The sequence below is a fragment of the Rhynchophorus ferrugineus genome, unplaced genomic scaffold (genome assembly GCF_030347505.1).
Source record: "Rhynchophorus ferrugineus isolate W39M unplaced genomic scaffold, kcgeb_rfMv2 rfM7, whole genome shotgun sequence".
Taxonomy (NCBI): Eukaryota; Metazoa; Arthropoda; class Insecta; order Coleoptera; family Curculionidae; genus Rhynchophorus; species Rhynchophorus ferrugineus.
The window spans coordinates 19,483,735-19,502,837 of NW_027472586.1; the positions used below are offsets into that span (position 1 = coordinate 19,483,735).

General features: G+C 32.3%; 1 protein-coding gene and 1 long non-coding RNA gene across 3 annotated transcripts in view; one reads left to right on the forward strand and one right to left on the reverse strand.

Moving 5' to 3' along the window:
* Window positions 1-395: 395 nt before the first annotated feature.
* The window catches only part of LOC143199592 (uncharacterized), a 33,437-nt gene continuing 14,729 nt past the window's right edge, over window positions 396-19,103 (reverse strand). For both annotated transcript variants that reach the window (XR_013006506.1, XR_013006507.1), the window contains one exon: window positions 396-649. This is a non-coding gene — a long non-coding RNA (uncharacterized LOC143199592). The remainder of the gene's footprint in view (window positions 650-19,103) is intronic.
* Window positions 7,726-19,103, forward strand: part of Ctns (lysosomal cystine transporter cystinosin) — a 36,276-nt gene continuing 24,898 nt past the window's right edge. Inside the window, exon 1 of the mRNA XM_076409514.1 lies at window positions 7,726-7,905. The gene's annotated coding sequence lies outside the window, so the exon portion shown is untranslated. The remainder of the gene's footprint in view (window positions 7,906-19,103) is intronic.

Consider the following 19,103-nt stretch of genomic DNA (forward strand, 5'->3'; position numbering starts at 1 on the left):
TATGATTTTAAAACGATAGGGAGAAAAAAACTAAACGTTTTTTTTTCGATGATAAATTTTAATGTTCCACTAAGGTCTTTATATTTGATATAGATATATATTTAGATATTTATATAGTGTTTTGATCACTCTCCACAACCATTCAACATAACAATCTTAACCCTTTTTATAATCTTATAATAATAAATTTTAATATAAAATAATATCTTAATATAAAAAGCCATGCCACAAAATCGTCTAGATGAACAGCCACATACTGGAAGGTTTTCAGAAACCTACATGGAAAGAAATATGTTTTTCCAACGTGCTGTGGAAATGGTGCCAGAAAAATTAGAAAAAAAGGCATTATCAAATTTTAGAGCAGCGAGTTTTTCTTTTTGGTAACATTTTTTAAAATTATTATTTAATTATTACATTGTTGCTCGTCGATTCCATTTAACCTACAATTTGTCTTTCTGATAACTTAAATCTAGGTATAAACTAGGAGGACCCATCGGTCCGATCTCAGTCTCTGGTGAAATAATGTTTATATATGTCACTACTGTATTTTTTTATTAGATGCACCTCACTGCACAACACTACACAAGATCAGGTGGTTTGATTCTTTTGAGTCCGTGTCCTGTTCCAAAAACCTGGTGGTATCCAAAAGCTGCAATGTTTAAATATTCTCATGAGAATTCTCTTGATTTCTTGACTGACTGTGGGTATCTAAAGATCTTGATGTAGGTAATCAGTCCTATAATATTTGGATGAGCCCACAATACCTCTCGGGACTTTGTTCTGAAAATTTTTTATTTTAATTATGTTACTCTTTGCAGAACCCCATAATTGAAGTCCGTATGTCCATATAGGTTTCAGAATTTGCTTATATAATAGCAATTTATTATATACTAATAATTGTGATTTTCTTCTAATTAACCAGTATATTGTCCTATATTTTTTGGTAACATGATTGCCTTTTTTTAATGAGTAATAGTAATAGTAATGAGTAATATTATGCAGCTTTATATTACTAAACAAAAAGACACAAAAAATTTTCGTATTAAAATTCCTTAAATTCGATCAACTTGTTTATACTAATATGAAAGTGTACAAAAGGATTACGCTTTAGTCTTATACTAACAACACTTTTCACCAGCTCAAAAGACTTAAGTCCTCTTGACGATGGGGCATTAACAGTACTCCTCAGTACTCTGAAAGTGCTTAATTATATCCAAATTGTTTTTCTTGACCAACACCTTACGTCTATATGGTCTTAGGGATTTGTTAATACATCAATACACTATTATATGTTGTCAGAGGAGAATTTCTTCGAAATAGCCAATACATTCATTATTCTAGATTTAAAATCACTTTCGTTCTCTTTTCTTCTTGTCCACATGCACTTTACATAGCTCCTTGTCCTATATGAGTGCTCGACAGTTTTAAATCTCCTGTTTTTATTGACCGACTTCAACAAAGGAGGAAGTTCTATATTCGGCTATATATATTTTTTAATGTATGTTATTAAAATGGACCGATTTTCAAAATTATTTTTTTATTCGAAAGAATGTATTTTAGAGGTGGTCCTATTGGACCCAAATCAGGATATGACCTGTTACAGGAGGAGAAATCGCGGGAAAAAATCAAATTTCAAAGGCATGTACAAAGTTTTCACATTTTTTTTTCTAAAATAATCAGATATTTATATAAAATGTTATTGCTGAACGGATGTGACGGAAAATTGGAAGTAGTTCCTTGTAAAAGCCATTCGGTTTGCTTTTTAAGCACTAACAATATCATATGAAAAGACGTAGAAATGCCGCAGGCAACTGCTTCTATGGGTCGAGGTGTGGTAGGTCGTGGGTTCGATTCCCGACGGGAGCGACAACTTTTTGCTGTTCTAGTTTGATTAGAACCTTTGTCAAATCACCTAGACTAGGTCGCGGATACAAAGATTTAAAGCATTCCTTATTTTTAATCATTGTTTCTTTATTTCTATTTTTCCTCATACGGATTGCGCCTTTACTTAGCCTGCCCATTGTAATACTTAATTATATAACTGCGTAATTTATTGAGTAAATATCTAACACTAAAAAGAGAAAAATTAATATTTTAGCAAAAAAAAAGAACCGACTTCCAAACTTAAATTTTTAACACAAAATAAAACGTTTTAAAACAAAATATGTACATAATAATCGTTGTAATAATTAAGTAAAAATAAACAAAAACCTTTTAGGGTAAATGATGTGGCTCGGTGAATGGAGGTAAAACGAAATGAAACAGTGGTGTTTACATTATGTGACCGTTATTTATTGGCAATATAAAAAAGTGTGAAAAATACAAATAATAAAACGGATGGCAGCGGTGTTACCTGGAGACGAGGCTTGGGCAGTCGATGGTGGCACGTCTAAACTAAACGAGGGTTGAGCACTGAATGACCCAAATACCCTTCAATAACATCCCAGATAAACGTCTCGGGGTTGCCGCCAGCTATTCGTTGTCGGGTTCTAGTTGGCGCTGTTGGCACCCCACCCGTGTTCAACATCTGGGATTATATTTCTGGGTATTTTGTAGACCGTTATTCCACGATGTAAAATTCGACATGCCTCAAGGTCGCTACAACCTTATTTCACCTATCTACTACAGGTATTTTGTATTCTACTATACTTACTGAAATCGGTGACGAGACCAAACAATATAAAAATAATAATATAAATTTGTGACATATACATAAATTATGAACAAAACAAATCTAATTTGTTGCTCGGCACCGACTTCGAAGTGACTACAAAATGCGTGCTGCAGATAGGTGAAATAAGGTTTTTGTTCATTTTTACTTAATTATTACAACGATTATTATGCACATATTTTGTTTTAAAACCTTTTTTTATTTTTGGATTAAAAATCTAAATAAAGTTTGATTATTTTTTACTTTTTAGTGAGTTTCTTACTTATTTTGTTGAAGTCTGTTCAATTTTTTTGCTAAAAAAATGTTTTTATATTCTTTATTCACCCATCAATATATGTGTCATATAAGTAATTAAATGATGACTTATTAATTTTTATCTTTAACGTTCATACTGCCGAAGATTACCTTTATTTGATAGAACTCATACAATTGCGTCACAAACAGAAGACATTCAATCAATGCGATCAAAATTAATGTCGTAACAGAAGGCTGTTGATATATGATCGGATTTAAATAAACCAACCTTGGAAAATAAAATCATTAATTTCAATTTCAAATTAAACAGGAAAATTATTAATTAAAAGACTAGATTTATGGACCGAAAAACGTGACTTGTAATGGTAATATGAAATAGAATTACGTTTTTTTATATATGGGAAACATCAGTTTCTTTTTTTTTGTATCTATAACCGGTCTCATCTCGTTGTCAAGTTTTAACTTGCATTAATATAAAACTAGATTGAAAGGTAAATATATTTTGTCGATATGATATTAATAAGAACAATCTGTCAATAACCATATATTATAAATATCTGATAAGTCCTCGGTTTAATTAAGAAAAATATAATTTTCTAATTTACTATATTTCAAATGGAGTCAATGTAATTCGATACTTGTATGTAGAGTGAATTATATTTGTTTTCAAGATAGGTTTTGATATTTTGATTAATCGCTATGGGCTAGACTAGAAAGTTGAGGTGGCTGTTGAAGCAAGTCGAAGTATAATTCATTGTTTGTAAAACGACAAATTGTTTTTTTTTGATTGAAGAGGTCGGTCTTGACTTACTATCAATCAGTTCAGTTGTTGATTCACTATTGCTAACTTTCCATTGCTCATAAAAATGATTGACATAATATTACCAACATTATGGATTGTTTTAGACGGGAATCACCGGCTACTGTGTACTCAGCTGATATTTTTATTGGTTCTATAATGTTATAGGGAGGAAAAACTTAATACTTGCAGATCAGTAGGGTTTAATAAACAAACATCAACTAAATATAGTGCTTGTACCTTTACTTTCAACAATAACAACCACTATATTTAGGGGACACCACCGATGATAGTTCTGGTAGCAAGCTGTGTTAATCCCCGTCCCTATGTTCTATATTCTGTTAATGGCCCTGGCAACAATTTCAACTGCCTTGTGCATTTACTATTTGGATAGAAATATGGTTCAGATAAACTTAATACTTACACATCAGTATGGTTTAATAAACAAACATTAACTAAATATAGTGCTTGTACCTGCACTTTCAACAATAACAACCACTATATTATGTTAATAGCCCTGGCAACAATTTCAACTGCCTTGTGCACTTTACGATTTGGATAGAAATATATTTCAGATAAAAAACAACATTTTTAATATTTAAATTGCTCTAAAACATTAGATGCTTAGATTAAAAAGTTTTTAACCTATCAATACAATACAAAACACACCATACGTTCTTTCCAAATGTGGCGACCGCCACGACCCTTTGGGCCGCCGGGAGTTCACCACCAGCAGGTACAAAGGTTGGCAACACCGGTGGATTGATACCATGCAGTTCCAGGCGATAAAAGACCATCACGACGACGTCTCGTTCTCTTTTCTTTTCTCCATCCCCTTGTAATAGTACCACTTCCACAGTGCTACCGTCCTTCCTCTACCTAACCTAATATCCTGTCAATTCTCCCGTCGACCACATGTATAGTTTAATATTAAAATAAACAGTATTGCTTCAGCCAGTGTTTCTCAGTTCTCGTGCAAATTCCTTCCAAAAATAGTAGTGAGTGTTCTGACAAGTAATCGTAGCGTCAGCCACACATTTCGACCGACTGACCGACCCGACGAACATTCCTACAATTGGTGACCCCGACGTGATCAAAGTGCCTAACAGGTAAATCAACTCAACATAAGCCACTTGACAGGTACTTGACACGTGCATGGAAGGATAGCACGAGGAACGGAACCCATCAACATCACATGGTCGACGACATCCCACGAGACTAGCCTGATGGACGAAAACCACAGAAGCCCATCATGTATACCATCAACACATGAACACCCTCGCATCACGAAACGGGACACGTAACCCACTTATAGGTACCCTCAAACAAAGCTAAACGCCCCAAGACGAACGACGTCCTCCTACGGCTCCGATGGCAGCTGATCCCATAAAACTCCTCGCTCAGGTTGGGATCCCCATCTCACCAGCAGTCCCCGGGCGTCTGTTTGCGTGATTCCGGGTGCACTTACTTAAATGCGTTTGTATAGTTTTTTTGCTAATCTCGAAATATAGGTCGATCTTGAATTATATATAGATGAAAAAACACTTTTTCTTTAAGGAATTTTATTTTTTCAAGAATAAGAAGTGAAGTTATGTTGGATCCACCGAGGCTCTAATACTACTGTCGATTTCTTCATTGATTTTAAATATAATTAGCAAAAACAAATAGATATCAATAAACTGATATCAACAGACTTTGATAACTTAACACAGTGCCATCAACTTCAAAACGACAAAAAATACTAGCAATATTTTGTACTGTAATAAAATTCTTAATTTTGTAATTTGTACTGTAATTTTGTAATAGAAAATAGAAAATAAATGTGTATTCATGCAGGAATCATGGTTCATTTTTTCTTATTTCCTATTTCTTAAAATAAACATAACTAATTGGTTTCAACTGAGTAATTTCCTTTGAGTGAAGATTCCAATAGAGTGAGTTATTTTCCAAAGAATTCTGCTCTTGCCAAGAAATAGTTTTTGAAAATGAAGAATGATAAACTCAAGGAAATGTGCTTAGTGTGAGGTTCTCCCTTGGCACCTTACATCATTACAAACCCTTGATTGATCCCTACCTACTTATAAGGCACAGTAGGTAGCCCAGTTGCGACAGTCCCAGTTGTAGTCCAGGGTTTCTGTCACCTTCAAAATATACAAAGACCGTTTGGTTCTAGCTGATCAATCTGGACAACAGAAAAATTAGCTTTTATTTTTCGTTCTTAAACAAAGACTTAACCTAAGCAAGATTCTAGACATTTTTGGTGACATAATTTATCTTTTACATTTTAAAACAATTTTTGTATTGCCTTTTTTTTATTTAAGATTATTTTCGGTACTTTACGGGTAAGTTATTATTATACTAAAATTAAAAATATTCTTTGTTTTTGGATCTGCTTTAGTCTAATAACGCCAACCTAACTATATTAGTTGTTTAAACATGTTTTGTTACAGAATTTGTTTTCTAAAATTTTGAGACGTGATTTTTATATTCTTCAATTTTACTTATTTTAATCAATATTTTGAGCTAAATGGGTGCAACTTTTTTAATTTCCGGATAAAATTGCTGATCGCAAAGTGCATGTCCAAAACGTCAATTCCGAACAAAACTTGGTTCCATTTCTATACATAGGAGATGCTCTTCAATGTATTCTATATTCTAGAGCAAATATCATGCTGTTAGCGATGCACGAGAATTAGTGCCATGTGGTTAGAAGCTATAATATACTGAGATATCCACATATATATATATATATATATATATATATATATATATATATATATATATATATATATATATGGATATATATATATATATATATATGGATATATATATATATATATATATATATATATATATATATATGGATATATATATATATATATATATGGATATATATATATATATATATATATATATATATATATATATATATATATATATGGATATATATATATATATATATGGATATATATATATATATATATATATATATATATATGGATATATATATATATATATGGATATATATATATATATATATATATATATATATATATGGATATATATATATATATATATATATATATATATATATATATATATCTATCCCAAATAATGTAGTTTAGTAAATTATTAGTTTTAGTGTTTTAAACCATTTTCCCATAGTAGGGTTCCGGGCAAATTTTAAGGCTGTTCTCTTTTGATTCATTCAATTAATTGGAATCAAGTTAATTCATTAATAGCCAGTGTCGCTTTCTATCGCCGTTCAACAAGTCACCTTTTCTTTCCATTAATTACAATAATATTTTCAAGTAAATTAATTTTGTTTCCTAAACCCTTTCGCATCTATAACTGGCGCAGTCTGTAGAATTCTGGGGAGATCATAATGCTGTTCTCTGTTGAATTCATTCAGTTAACCTGAATCAAATTAATTATCAAGATACTCGCAGCTACTTGAAGCATTTTTTGGTGTAGTTAGGTGAAATTTGGACAGAATTATCGCAGCTGAAGCTGTGAGATCACAAGAGATGAATGAATTGAAGGTGCTCAAAGCCACCAAAGTCCTGGTGGTGATCAGTGTGTAGTGTCTAGACCTAGGCAGTTTGGTTTATACTTGAATAGATTTAAATTGCCAGTGCTGTTTTTTTGTTTCAAACCATTTCCCATTTTATAATTTATATATCTCTCTTTCCTACCTCCGGTACGTTATAACCTTAACATTAACCTATATTCCTGACCATCCTTCTGCCGATAAGTACCGAATAAATAAGTAAAAAATAACCAATGTCGTTGTTTTTATTTAAACTTCAACAACAAGTAGCGTTTTTCTTAACTAAATATAACAAATTGGTCACTAAGTTATTGAGTTAAAAACAACATTTCTCTCAAGACACCATCTCCGAATGTACGTACACGTACTTTTGAACGAGTACCGGTACGAAGCAATCGCCACTTCCAATCGTTCAGCAGTTATTTTGGATTTCGCGGTCCAAACTGAGTTAATAGATGTAAACCCGTCATTCCTATCATTCAAGCTTTAGTCGACTCGCGTTGGCTCGTGTACGACGTCGCCGGTCCGTTTTACGCGATAGTAAACAAACACAACTGAAGCCCGCCGATGCATACCGGCCAGTAGACGTTCATTTTTATGTTTTTTACTCGTTTGTCGATAAAATTATTGGTAAGTGTTAGAATTATATCGTATAGCGAACGCGATGACGACATAATAAAAGATAATTACTGTACGAAATAATACAGTAAAAAGGAAGAAAAGAATTGTTGTTAAGTTTATTTTCACGAAACAACACGTGACGATAAATTTCTCTTGTTCGTTTCTATGTTGGTAAATCGGTTGCTAATCTTACTTTGTCATAGTTTAATTAGTCATGGCTGCATTCAAAATTTAACTTATTGTATTTTAATTGAATAATTTTATCTGTTGTTAATATAAAATTAAAAATCATCATTCAAGTACTTACACAAAAATATCGCTTGATGATAATATCAGTTGTTGTAATATATATCAAACATCAATTGTAAATCAATATACTGAACGAATTATAATGTATTGTGTATTTTTTACATATTTACTAATGTTTCTATTTTTACATCTTTGTGGATGAAGAATTTCATATTGGAAAAATGATACAGTGGAAAGACTTTTGAGATTTATTCTGCTCATCCTGATCATAAAATTTTTTCTCAAATTTGAACACAATAAATAATGTGAAAAACTCCAAGCGTTATCACCGTTCTAGGTGTTTGTTCTCTTCTGACATTATCTTAAAACAAAGCCATCTTTAGACGGCAATGGCTTTCTTAATTTTTTCGAATTGACAGAACACTAACAATACTTTACAGTACTATATTTTTCAATGCTGATTAACCTTGACTTTAGATTAAATGTATTAAGTATACATCTCCAGAATTGGCATACATTTTCCATCGTGTGACTGATGTGATGTGTACTGATTGCACTGAAAAATCAGTGTGTTTATATCTGATTCGATATGTGGCAAGTATATCGTTTAAAATTAATTAGTTCGTTTATATTAGAATAGTATTAAGTATCCTTCCCACAGTTCCTTCAGCAAGTCGCCACTTCAGCTTTTACCTCTACAGGCTGATTATAAAGTTGTTTTCTTTTGAATTCATTCAATTAACAGTTAATCAACTAACCTATCAACAAAAGAAGACTGGTTGACGTTGGATTAGCAAGCATTACGCAGTTATTCAAAGAATTCTTTAATGTATTTTACGGAAATTTGGGCAAAAAAATCAAAGTTCTAGGTCTCCAAAAGTGGATAGAATATTTCCAAAGTTCTCCAGCGATAAACTATTGGAAATAAGAAATGAAACAAAAAGGAGAATAGAAACGCTTTGAAAAAGACCCCTGGTTAGTGGATTTCTAAGAGAAATTTGAGCACGTGGCTTCAGTTCAAGGGGTACGACCACTAAAAACGAAATGAAGTAGCTCAGTTGTTTAATTTCGGAATATTAGAACAACATTTTTGGACATCTAAACTTGAAAATCACTATCAATACTTCACGAATATGCGCGAAAACAGTGCGGTTCATAAATTCAAGGCAAACTGGCAAAAGTACAATCGATACTCACAAGTAATAACAACTGTAAGCTGTCGAAATAAGATAGTGACCACGTATATTCTTGGATATTTCTTTAGGAGGAATATATTAGATCGCGAAACTGATACTGGACTCATTGTTCGAAAAATAGGTATCTATATCTAGATTGAGAAGTGACGAGTGATATGTTTTTATTTAAGAATGTATTAGAATGGAATAATACATAAAATTGAGGTAAATTAAATATTTTCGAAGTAATGACATACACACATACAGCCTACGTACAGAGATATTTACTAACCTCAAAAATCTGTTCAGAGAAGTTCAGTTAAGAGAAGAATATATGGCCTATGGCTTATTTTGTCTTAGAATTTTATGATCACAGTAGAATTTATAATTATATTTTATATTCATATAAAACATTATTTTTTTTACCTTTTTAAAGTATAATCAGATTTTATTTTCAGTAAGACAAACAAAAATTAATATATTAACCATTAGCCATAAGAATAATCATAAATAGTCTGTTTTACATACATGAGTCGTTACTTCAGTTTAAACTTCATCCTTACGTCATAAACATACAATCATAAACACAGTTATAGTGGGCACCTTCAAAGGTATAATTTAAACGTTTGTAAGATTAAGCAAGCGTTTTAAATGTTTGTTTTAACCATAAAAAATGTACGACAATATTTATTAATATATCTAATGTACGTATTTGTTTAATTGACTTGACAAAATAAAACACGTAGAAAACCTTATCAATAGTATAATTATAATTAGAAATGGTTTTCGATATTGTACAAAAATTTAATAGTACAAAGCTGCTTTAAGAGCAATTATTTTATGCAATAATTAAATATACTACAATACCCCAAAAACCCATTTTTGTTATAAAAATAGTATATTAAGTTATTTACAAAACCATTCAGTGTTCAAATTGTTCTCGACTAAATACGATAGTATTTTTCACCACCCTTTAAAGCCCTTCTGGAACTCTTCAACGTCGATATCTACCAGTAACCTTGATAAAGCACTTTTTATCGCCTTTGCTCTATACCAGTACTGGCAAATACGAAGAGTTAGGAACAACAGAGCACCCTCAAAGGGTCAAGTAGAATTCATTTTTGCGGAGATAATGTTGATTTGATTAACATTCTGGTCAGGAGGAACGCATTCCTTATATACAATATATTAGAGAATATATTACGAAAAGAACATTGATTGTCATCTTCACATTTGACATTGCTTGTTTTGCTTCTGTTGGTCTGGGGAAGTTGAAATTCGTCCACTGGGTCGACATTTGTTTGGTTTTTGAGTCATACTTTTGTTTTATTAATTTTAATTGACAACACTACAACCCACAATCTGACCAGTTGTTTTCTGAAGCTATCTACTAATCATTTACCGTTCTACCGCTAACTAACTCCTAGTAGTACTATGAATAGCAGTTCCATCTGTAACTGTTTGGAGCTTAGAGAAAATATATTTTCCATGTTTCCTGATATTTAATCGCATAGCGAGCATTCTTTTGAGATCTGAGAATAGGAAATAGTCGCTGCGAGCCAAATCTGGAGATATAGTCGATGAGGAAGCAACTCGAAGCCCAATATATGGATTTTGGCCATCGTTTTCACTGACTTGTGACACGGTGCATGGTCTCGGTGAAGCAGCACTTTCTTTTTCTTCAAATGCGGCCGTTTTTTGGCGATATCGTACTTCAAATGGTCCAATAATGCTATGTAATAGTGGCTGTTCATGGTCCTTCCTTTTTCAAAGTAGTCAATGAAAAATATTCCATGCGCATCCCAAAATAGAAACACCATAGCCTTGCCAGCCGACTCTTACGTTCCCACGTTTTTGTCCACACATGACTGTCGATTGGACTTCAGAGGAACCATGTTTCATCCATTGTCACATATCACTGCAAAAACTCGTGTTTGTTATGCTTGATCATTTTCAAACACTGCTCCGAAGCATCAACTCGTTCTTGTATTTGGTCAAAAGTATGCGCGGAACCCACTTTTCACAGAGCTTTCTCATACCCAAATATTCGTGAATAATATGATGTACACGTTCAGTTGATATCCTTAGAGTGTCTGCTATTTCATTCAATTTCAATTAAATCATTTTGTGGATTTTTCAAATGTTTTCGTCTGTAACAACCTCTTTTGGTCGTCCACTGCTTTCACCGTCTTTTATGCTCATTTTACCACATCTAAACTTAGCATACCAATCCTTGATGGTTGATTTTCCTCGGGCAGTGTCCGGAAACTTGGCGTCAAGCCAAATTTTTTCTTCAACTGTAGTTTTTCCCTTCAAAAAGCAATATTCTATCAACACACAAAATTCCTTTTTATCAATTTAAAAAATAATCAAAAGCTGCTTCACTCAAAATGCGATAATTCACAAACTAATGATCCGACAGCTGTCAAATTTAAACACGCATACATCTCTTGAGGGTTAGGGCTAACTAAAAACATATGGATTTTATTCTAGTAGCACAATCTATGTGTCAGGCCGGGGAGTTTTCAATCGACCTGTTATTTAGTAATGCAAATTTTTACTCATTTTTACTTTGTTTGAGAAGATCAGGTTAAATATATCTCCACCTCTTTGCTTTTTGTTCCTCAACTAATTATCGCACTTAACCCAATTACTTCATTTCTAAGATCTTGGACATTTGTATAAAGCATCACATTTGAAAAGCTTCAAGCTTACAGACGTCAGATTATAACATTTTCCAAGTCACAGAGCGATACTAGAGTTTATAGTCGGATTGTAATGTGTTTTCACCGTCTAAGAGCGGCAAACATTGTTTGACCGATTCGACTTATTAATGCAGCAGTAGATGTCACTTCTTCATTCATATACTTACTCTAATTGGATTCCTTTAAGATTCACAATAGTAAGATTTATAATTTTTTCATTAATTCTCAGGCGTGACTCTGCAGTTATTAAAAATGCCTGAAGCCTCAACCTCAAAATTGTGGTGTTTATTTTTTTCTTCTATATCTTTCACTGAAGACTCTTGAATGGATTTGGATTTAATCCTTGTGACTGGACATAAGATTTTAAATACTTTATGTCCATCTGGAACTTATTTGTTTATAAACTTATGTGAAGGCAAGAATTGTCTCCTTTTATAGAGGAGCCTCGAGATTTCGGTACAGTTGGCAAGCAACAAAAGAACTTAAACCGAAAGAAAACCCATAGTTATCATGTCAGAAAATCTAAATATTACGAAAGACTAACATCATGTTTATTGTTTGTTTTTGTTGTTCATGTTTTGCATTTTTATTTGAGAAAAGAAAAAAATGGCAAGCAAGTTCATCAAAAATTATATTATGATTATGCTGACGAGCGATTAAATGGACATCAGTGTCAGAATTGGTTTGTTCATTTTTGTTACGGAATTTTCGATGTTAAAGATAAACCTGACCCTGACAATCGTTTAAAAAGCTAAATATATAGATAAAATTGTTAAATATATCAATATCAAGAATACAGAACAATTTCGACTCATTTATATAAGACTATAAATCAAAAGTAGCAGTATGTCGATAGTGCCCACGAACGAACAGTGAATAAATGAATGGAACAAACAATAGACAATTATATAATTATATAATATTATAGTGTAATATAATTATAAAATTACAATTATAGAAAAATTTATTATTATCTGTTTGAAGGCATATATTTTCAAAGTTCAAAATTTCATTTAAACAGATTCAGGACATTTCGAGAAAAAAAAATAGAAATCTAAGTTCTTGAAAACCCCTTAAAAATTAAAAATTATTTTATAAATTAGTTGTTGATTTTTGCCTTTATAATATGACGTAACATAGTTATTTTTAGCTAAAAGCAATCAGATGTTACTAATGTGTTCCAAATTAAATGTTATTATCCCATTATGTCGCGTAATAACTCATCGTGATGTCAAATCACTTGCCTATTGTCACAAGTCAAATAAATGATATAGTCATCATTTTAGACCTTTAACATTATTATAAATCATACCTGTACACTAAATATGTGTTTATTGTGACTATGACACGCTGAAGCATTCCTTTCATTGGTAAATAAGTCAAAATGTTTAAAGAGATTGATTTAACACTGGAAATATCAAAATTGGACAGCCAGGAGTATCAATAATGATAAAAAGAAACGAATTTCAATTCACTTGAAGCTACACCCTACAAAATTCAATTGGAACAATAATTAAGGAGCATTTCAATGAGACGTTTAATTTGTAAACCAGGAAATTGAGAATTTTGCAACGGTTACCAGCATCTTATTTTCGTCCTAATGGATTCTTAAACAAGCAGAGCGGAAGCTCCAGGAGGGTGATTAATTCGCATAAAATTCCATACGTCAGCGGGAGATATTGGAATAATGACAATAATCAACAATGACAAAAATATTGTATTTATCTAATCAAGTCGGATTAATGGATATGTTATAACAGGTCAATTGAAAAGTCCCCGCCCTGACACATAGATGGAGCTACTAGTATTAAATGCATATTTTTTTTAGTTAGCCTAAACCTCAACTGATGCGTGTATAAATTTGACAGCTGTCGGATCATTAGTTTGTGAATTATAGCATTTTCGGTGAAACAACTTTTGGTATTGTAAAAAATGGATAAAAAGGAATTTCGTGTGTTGATATAAAAATATTGCTATTTGAAGGGAAAAAATACCGTTGAAGCAAAAACTTGGGTTGATGCCAAGTTTCCGGACACTGTCCCAGGAAAATCAACCATCAAGGATAGGTATGCTAAGATTAGATGTGATAAAATGAGCATAGAAGACGGTGAAAGCAGTGGACGCCCAAAAGAGGTTGTTACAGACGAAAATATTTGAAAAATCCTCAAAATGGTTTTGAATAACCGTAAATTGAAATTTAATGAAATAGCAGATACTCTAAAGATATCAACTGACCAAAAACAACGACGAGCAGTGTTTGAAGATCATCAAGCCTAATAAACCTGAGTTTTTGCATCAATATGTGACAATTGATGAAACATGGCTCCATCGTTTCACTCCAAAGTCCAATCGAAAGTCATCCGAGGGGACTGCAAACAATGAACCTGCTCCAAAGCGTGGGAAAACGCAACAGTGCGCTGGCAAGGTTATGGCGTCTCTATTTTGGGATGCGCATAGAGTAATTTTCAATAACTACCTTGAAAAAGGAAACACCATCAACAGCGATTATTACATAGCGTTACTGGACCGTTTAAAAGACAATATCACCGAAAAACGGCCGAATTTGAAGAAAAAGAAAGAGCTGTTTCACCAAGACAACGCACCGTGTCACAAGTCATTGAAAACGATAGCAAAAATCCATGAATTGGGCTTCCAATAGCTTGCTCATTTACCGTATTCTCCAGATCTGGCCCACAGCGACTATTTCCTGTTCTCAGATCTCAAAATAATGCTCGCTAGAAGAAATTTTCGTCGATTGAAGAGCTGATCGCCGAAACTGAGGCCTATTTTGAAGCAAAGTACAAATCATACTAAAAAAATGGTATCGAAAAGTTGGAGGGTCGCTATAATCAATGTACCATCCTTGAACGGAATTATGTTGAATAAAAAAAAACTCATTTTGCCAAAAAATCTGTTTTACTATGGTATAGTTTACTATTCCAATTGACCTGTTATATTGTAAGTTTTGTAACTTTTCTGTATTCGGTAAAAAATACATATTTATTTTTATTATTTTTTAGATTTTATAGATTAAAATGTATTATACATGAATTAAAATAAAATATAATAAATATAAAATAAAGTATATCGATAATTTTCAACAAACCTAGGATGATAACATTTTTCTTCTATATTTAAATTCATTAGTTTTTTTATCATTTGGTGATATTATCTACGCTAATATATTATCACACACCACTTTAGAAATCTTAATTAATACTCAAAATAAATTATTTTGATGTGTTCACGGCTAAATTAATTATTTACAGGTAACATGATATTTGTGAGCATTTTTACGCCAATTTAAGTCTTATTTGTTTGCCACATTTTATACTTTAATAACTAATAGATAAACCTTTGTTTCAATAGGCTCTTTACATTTTTTAAATAATTCACTAAACATGAACATTCTCTTGAGACACCCGGTATATTCGGTACTATTCTAAAACTCGACGGCAGATCTGACGAAACCAAGAATAAACGTGTCCCCAATTGTATGTAATTATAGTACAATATTATGTGGTAATGTATACCAGAATGATGTAAAATAATTTTAACTCTCAGGTATTTTAAGTTATAATTACTTCTTACTCAGCTTTAAGCAGAGTGTATTAATCAAAATAAGATAACGAAAAGTTATTCCTGCCAAGATGAAACAAATACTTTTATTTAAAAAACATTAAATTTCATAGTTTACGAGGTCCAGATATCTTTTTGAAAAATAAAGCTATTGTTAATCGTCCTCGTCGAATTCATTTAGAGTATTGGTTTCATATGCAGCCAGCATTTTTATTAAAACCAACAAATTAGATATATATGTAGTTAAACATATAAATTATTCGATTCTTATCCATTTTTATAGTTATCATCTGTTGCTATAAGTTTTATAAGTAAAGTTTGGATTTATCTAGGAATTAAATAAAATTCTTACTTTGATTAAAATACTTTATTTCCTGAAAAAATCTGTGGCGACTCTGTTGGAGCCACCAAGACATCAATAGTAATGCCGAGATGTTCGTATTTTACTTATTATTATTAAAAAAAAAACTAATCCAAACTAAACTAATGGATTCATGTTTTTCAAAACAAATATATTCATATACATTACAAACACTAATCTAATGATATATATGCTCTTTTGATTCATGATCTTTTGTCACGTTTCTACTCAAACTTTAATTTTCGTAAATTTTGAGATATATTGTATATGTGAGAAACTACAAGTGGTTTTGGCAAGTTTTTGTTTAAGTCAGCTTTACACTATTAAAATAATATTGTACAGACTGGAACAAATGGTAATCGGTCAGGGAAAGTTCAAGCTATATGGTGGATATCTCAAAACTTCCCAGCCAATCTCCCTTTATGTTTACTGTGTCACTAAAAATGTGTGGCCTAATTAAATAATGGAAGATAACGCCTTGCCCGTGATCTACTTTTACCACTCCTAATCATTGGTTTTGCAACAGGACTTGATTTCGTCTCGATTCAGTACCTATCATTAGCATGGTGCATTAAATTATTCACTGTTAATTCATGTGGAAACCCAAGTATTTAGTAAGAATTCCGTAGATTAAAAAAGATTAAACCAATTGAGACATTGGTGTTCACTTAAGCACAGATCACTGCAAGAACCACACAATTTTTGATCGCGCCTAGGTTACATTTTTCCTTTTGGTGAAAAATATCTATTTTTGTCAAAATAATCTAGAATCACTATTTTCAAAGAAAATTTACTTTTCAATAGTTAAACAAATAATGCCACGCCAGAATGTTACGTTGACCGTTACCTTTCAAAATCGCTATAATTAGGCATCATGTATCTATCAGGAAAAACCGAAATTACTTTTTCGGAACCTTAATACAATATAATTGATCAGCAGTCAATTTATTAACTTGGACTTTATTCTAAAATTAAAATTACTGATAAGCTAGAATACCTTTTCTAAAGCCTAATATTGTAAAATTACTGAAATCAATTATTACCAATTAAATGTTTTTAAATGTCACTTAGCTGGAAGGATGCAGAACTGACCTTACTATTTATAAAGGTCGGTTTTCTTCAAACGAAACATCGGCTCATTTTAACCAATAAAGAAATAAGCTATTAAAAAGACGCATGTTTAAAGTTACATTATTGTAGAGACTTTACGACAACGCTAATAGAAAATTGTTCGCTATCAAATAACAGTTTGTTTGTGAGTATCATCCAGAACAAATTTGTACACGATGGTATGCATAATGCGAGGGTAATATTCTTTTATTGACTGATAGGAAAAGAAAATAAATAACTTACAAACAACGCTAAACACGATGTTGTTTAATTGAATTAAAAATGAATTTATTTTAATAAAATATCTACTCAATGGGAACATATTTGACCATGGCTGTAACAATAATCGACATATTTTAATATAACTGTATTTTAATCGTTGTAATGAATGGATATTTCAATACAATATATTGTGAGTAGCGTTTAATATTTTCATACGGTTTAGTATAGTAACACCAACTTGAACAACCAAAGTATCAATAACATAACCTGTATCCTATTATGTGTTAGTAGCTAATTAAATTACAATGTGGCATAGTCATTATGTAGGTCAAAACATTCGATGTTATCGGAAGTTACCAGGTTCTTCAATAAGTTCGCGGTTTACGATTTATTTTTCAACAGTTCTTGTTTCTTTAATATATCATAATGACGCGAAATATCACAATGGTCCATCTGTAAAATATCACAACCTAAGAAGAAGATCTCTGGAATAAATCAACCATATTTCAAGAAAATTATACTCAAATTTGAGCACTTTTGAACATATTGAACACCCTCGTATGCGATTGACCAGCGCTAGGGTCAAATTTTAAAAAATATATTTCAATGTTAAATGAAAACTTGTATATTCAATGTCAATTAAGTAAGTAGTATAACTCTGAAATCTCAGTGGCAAACGTAAAGCGTATTGATAAAATATTGCTTTTTGAAGGGAAAAACTAGAGTTGAAGCAAAAACTTGGCTTGATGCCGAGTTTCCGTACACTGCCCCAGGAAAATCTATCAAGGATTGGTATGCCCAGTTTAGACGTGGTGAAATGAGCACCGAAGACGGTGAACGCAGTTGACGCCCAAAAGATATTGTTACCGACAAAAACATTTCCACAAAATGATTTTGAATGACCGTAAACTGAAATTGAATGAAATAGCAGACACTCTAAAGATATCAACTGAACGTGTACATCATATCATTCACGAATATTTAGTTATGAGAAAGCTCTGTGCAAAGTGGGTGCCGCGCGAGCTCAATTTTGACCAAAAACAACGACGAGTTGATGATTCGAAGCAGTGTTTGAAGATGTTCAAACGTAATAAACCCCGAGTTTTTGCATCGATATGTGACAATGGATACATGGTTCCATCATTTCACGCCGAAGTCTAATCAACGGTCATCCGAGTGGACTGCACACGATGGACCCGCTCCAAAGGGTGGGAAAACACCAGTTGACTCGATCGATTGGACTTCAAAGTGAAATGATGGAGCCATGTTTCATTCATGTAACGTCGTTGTTTTTGGTCAAAAGTGGGCTCGCGCGACACCCACACCCGCAGAACTTTCTCATACCCTAATAGTCGTGAATGATATGATGTACACGTTCAGTTGATATCTTTAGAGTGTCTGCTATTTTATTCAATTTCAATTTACGGTCATTCAGTATCATTTTGTGAATAATGTTTTCGTCGGTAACAACCTCTTTTAGGCGTCCACTGCGTTCACCGTCTTCGGTGCTCATTTCACCACGTCTAAAGTTCACATACCAATCCTTGATGGTTAATTTTCCTGGGGCAGTGTCCGGAAGCTCGGCATCAAGCCAAGTTTTTGCTTCAACTGTCAAAAATCAAAATTTTATCAACAAGCGAAATTCATTTTTATGAATTTTTTTCACAATAACAAAAGCTGCCAGCTGTCAAATTTATACACCCATCTTTTGAGGATTAGAGCTAACTAAATACATATGGATTTAACTCTAATAGCGCCATCTATGTGTCAGGCCGGGGAGTTTTAAATAGACCTGTTACTACATCG